The sequence below is a fragment of the Austrofundulus limnaeus genome, unplaced genomic scaffold, assembly GCF_001266775.1.
Source record: "Austrofundulus limnaeus strain Quisiro unplaced genomic scaffold, Austrofundulus_limnaeus-1.0 Scaffold1394, whole genome shotgun sequence".
NCBI lineage: Eukaryota > Metazoa > Chordata > Actinopteri > Cyprinodontiformes > Rivulidae > Austrofundulus > Austrofundulus limnaeus.
The window spans coordinates 21,721-26,286 of NW_013953796.1; positions in this window are offsets into that span (position 1 = coordinate 21,721).

Genomic DNA, 4,566 nt, shown 5'->3' on the forward strand with positions numbered 1-4,566 from the left:
CCGGTTTGGATTGCCGTGGTTGCGGGTGCTGCACATTAGCCCCACGCAAGTGTGTGTGTATGAAGGGTGCGTTAAAGGACCATTGATCCTTTTATGGCCGCCAGAACAAGTCCACCTGATTTCTCCTTCTTTAGAGGAGCTGCACTTTGGGCTGAGTGACTCTGTTGTTTGTCCTTTGCCGTCTTGGGTCGGACCTTCCTGTCTTTTCGCTCCCGGCTGCCTGCCGTGTGGCTCTTCGGCTGGCTTCCTACCCGTTGCTGTGTGGGTCCGTCATCGGTTCTTGCTGGTCGGCGGGTCTGGTTGGCTGGCTTAGTGATGCTCAGCTCGAGGCGATTCTGTGGGTCCTGTATGTCCCATCTGCCGGGGGCTTACTGGGCTCCTCTCAACTTCCAGACGGACATTAATGCACGCATAAAAGTGTATTGCTGCTTGGCTGCCGGCTTTTTAACCGAGACATCTTTTTACTCCTACAAATTTTATATTTACTAAATTAATTTGTTAACTCACTGTTTCTGTTGTTTCTTTCTTAATTTGTGTTTTTTGTATTTGTGACAGGGCAGTGGCCAGCGCCTGGTATTGGTGGCGGGTCCTTCTGGGTGGTGGTCCTCGCACTGGTTTGCAGTGTTAATTTTTCTATTATTGTGTGCTGTTTTTTTTTTTTTTTTTGCTTGGACCACTGCTCTGTCTAGCACCATCGTTCCAGAGTGGGCCCTGTTTGTTAAGTGTGTGTGTGTGTGTGTGTGTGTGTGTGTGTGNGAGAGAGAGAGAGAGAGAGAGAGAGAGAGAGAGAGAGAGAGAGAGAGAGAGAGCTTTTAGCAATTAGACGTGTGTTTTAGATTAGTAAATAAAATATTGTTAATTGGGATTGAATTGTCTCTTGCCTCCTCTGTAGTAGATCCCGTGCCTTAAAGGGAAGTTTTAAGTGGGGTTCTTGACATAAATTGTATCTCTATTAAAATAGTAGTTGCTATAATCCTAACTATTTCCTCTAATATCGGTACGGTCACATAATAAAATACAATAATGCAGACAAATAGAACAATACGGTTGTGGGGGAAAAGTATCGAAGTGAGGACAACAAAAACAGACATATATTGAAGATCGGAGTTAACAGTTGTAGGCTAATTTGAAAAGATGTGTCTTCAGGCCAGTCTTAAACAGGGAGAGAGAGGTAGTATCRTGTAATCCATGGGGTAGTGAGTTCCAGAACTGCGGAGCAGAGCGGCTGAAAGYTCTGCTCCCCATGGTGCTGAGGTGGGCAGGGGGTACTGAGAGTTAGAGGGAGGAGGCAGATCTTAGAGAGCAGGAGGGTGTGGAGATGTTCAGGAGGTCAGACAGGTAAGGAGAGGAAAGATTGTGGATAGCTTTGAAGGTGTGTAGGAGAATTTTAAAGATGATGCGGGATTTAACTGGGAGCCAGTGGAGCTGTTGTAGGACTGGAGTGATGTGGGATTTAACTGGGAGCCAGTGGAGCTGTTGTAGGACTGAAGTGATGTGGGCAGAGGATGAGGTTTGAGTGATTACACGGGCTGCTGAGTTCTGAACCATCTGTAGTTTGTGAAGAGATTTATTGGGGAGATCAAACAGTTGGGAGTTGCAGTAGTCGATCCTGGATGTTACTAGGCTGTGTACAAGGATGGCAGTGGAGCGGGGAGTGAGTTAAGGACGGAGACTGTTAATGTGGAGATGAAAATAGACAGATCGAGTCACGTTGTTAATGTGGGATGTGAAAGAGAGTGTGGTGTCAAGGATGACACCTAGSTTCTTGACCTGAGGCGAAGGCGAAGGAACGGAGTTGTTAAGAATGAAGAGAAGATGCTGGGATTTGGAAATGGTGTTTTTTTTGTCCCAACAAGGAGGAGTTCAGTTTTGTTATTGTTTAGTTGGAGGAAATTATTGGAGAACCAGTTATTGAGCTCACTGAGGCAGTCAGTAAGAGTGGAGGATGAGAGGGTGGAGTTCGGTTTCGTTGAAATGTAGAGTTGAGTGTCGTCGGCATAAGAGTGGAAATGGATACCAAATTTACAGAAGATGTGGCCAAGCGGGAGCAGATAGATTATGAAAAGTAGAGGCCCGAGTACAGAACCTTGGGGAACACCAGTGGAGATGGGTGAAGACTGGGAGCGGGAGGAGTTGAGCTGTATGAACTGAGTGCAGTCGGAAAGATAAGATTTAAACCAGTCCAGTGGGGTGTCTGAGATGCCGATAGAGGTTAGCTGGTCGATGAGGATAGGATGAGAGATGGTGTCAAAGGCAGAGCTCAGATCAAGGAGGATGAGTATTGACAGAAGTCCTGAGTCAGCAGCAAGGAGAAGATCATTAGTAATTTTAATAAGAGCAGTTTCGGTGCTGTGATGTGGTCGAAAACCTGATTTGAACTGTTCATAGAGGTTATTGCTGGAGACAGTGAGTGAAGCTGATTAACGACGACCTTTTCAAGGATTTTTGGAGATGAAAGGCAAATTAGAAATGGGACGGAGGTTATTGTAGTTAGTCGGATCTAGACCTGTTTTCATTATGATGGATGGGGGTGATGGCAGCCGATTTAAAAGCTGTGGGAACAGTACCAGTCGTCTGGTCATCCTAGAAGTGTGGCACAGCATAACAGTAAAAACAGAATATTTTGGTCTTGACAGTTAATGGTGTAGAGATAACCCTCATTAAAAATCATGAATGATTTCAACTAAGAGTATCCCTCCCCGGTTCGAAGATGGTAACTTAAACAAGAATAATTCAACCACCACAATACACAGAAAAAACACAAAGTCGTTCCGGTTTATTTTGGCCAGTTATAGTTAACTGACTTTTATTAAAGAGAGTAATATGAAAAATTAATATTTAGTTACAAGAATAAATGGGCTCTCAGCATAACACTATTGGTTTCTACTTTTAAGCAATTTGTCTAACAGTATAAACTAGGCAAAAGCAGATTAATTTATGTACAAAAGGGTCAGTGTATGAGTGTGTGTATCTATGTGTGTGCGTATGTATGTATGTATGTATGAGGGAGAGACAGAGACAGAAGATGAACAACAGATGACAAATATATCTTTTAAAGCTTAAAGGTTTTAAGACTAGTTTATGTTCGGCTGTGAGCGAATGGGCTTGGGACCGAGGTGAGCACACGCTTAGCTTTACCGTAGCTAGGGCCTTTCCACGCGGAGCAGGTGGACAGAGACTTCTGCTAGGTGTCCACCTGATGAATGACAAACACCGTAGCCTTCTTTGTCAGCCAAAGGGGAAGAGGCCTTCTGGGGCTCGGTCTTTCAGCAACGTGGCAGCGGGTCAGAACCGGCAGGTCGACCAGGAACTCACAGCGAGGAGACACAAAAATGGTATTTCACCAAAAAGGTATTTCTTTGTAAGGAACAAGAAATAATGCTGCAGAAGAAATTGTAAGATCAGAACAGAGCAGAGCAGAGAAGAGGTAGCCTGTGCCTCACTTGCCCCGGCAGGGAGAGCAGATGAGCAGAAAGATTGACGAACARGAAGTAACGGAAAAGTTTTAAAGACACAGGAAGGAGTGTGTGTGTAGGGGTGTTATCTGCAGGTCGTCAGTGTATTGGAGAGTTCTCACGAGAACCAAACGTGTGTGTGTGTGTGTGTGTGTGTGTGTGTGTGAGACCCAAGGTTGAATCATCAAAAACAACACACAAACCTGTATGAGCATAGTAACTCAACTCAAAGAACATTAGATCAACATTTCAATTATCTAATGGTTAATTATGAACTATTATTAGTAAACTAATAAAATGACTAAGTAATGCTTATTAAAAACAGAAGATGTAAAAAGATAAACATATAAGCATTGATTCAAATACATTCTGTTAATGCCAACTCATAATTTCTAAACATGTTCTAAACAACAAATGCAAAGTTACAAAAACAACTACTATTAGAGAGCCCCTTGAAAAGTAAAGACAAAGTCAAACATGTTCTGAAGGGTTTAAGCATTTGAACTATACACGTTTAAAGTAACAGCCATAACAGACAGAATATTTGTTTTAATTTGTTTTTATCAACAGAATGACAAACTGTTGAGAACGAGACCTTTCCCAGGGGAAAGGAGAGACAGCGAAAGGCTTATTTTTTTGTAGCCCTCTGGTGAGAGCTGAAACAGTTCAGTCTGAGAGAAGAGAACTTTGACCTCAGGGGCTTAAAGGTCAACCACTGGTGAGATGAGGTGAGGTGAAATGGGTGTGAACACTACAAGGGGATACGTTGGACCTTGAGTGCCACTGTCCTGCAAATTTTGGATGCATCCCCGATTCAACACACCTGAACCAAGGTGTCTACCAGCAGCTTCTACCAGCGATGTCTACCAGCAGCTTCAGGGCTAGTGATGTTTCAAGTGGTAAGACTATGAGCTTTAATAAGTAAAATTATCCCAGCTACAATGACAGACAACAAATATTACATTTATAGTATTACAACTAAAACCGTTTTTGACGCCGCCACCGCAGTTTGTCCTATTGTTCCTGTTGTTACCTATTATGAAATCTTATTATTGTGAAATCTTAGAAAAGTCTTGATCAAGTCAAACAGTGAAAAAGAGTATGTATGAGG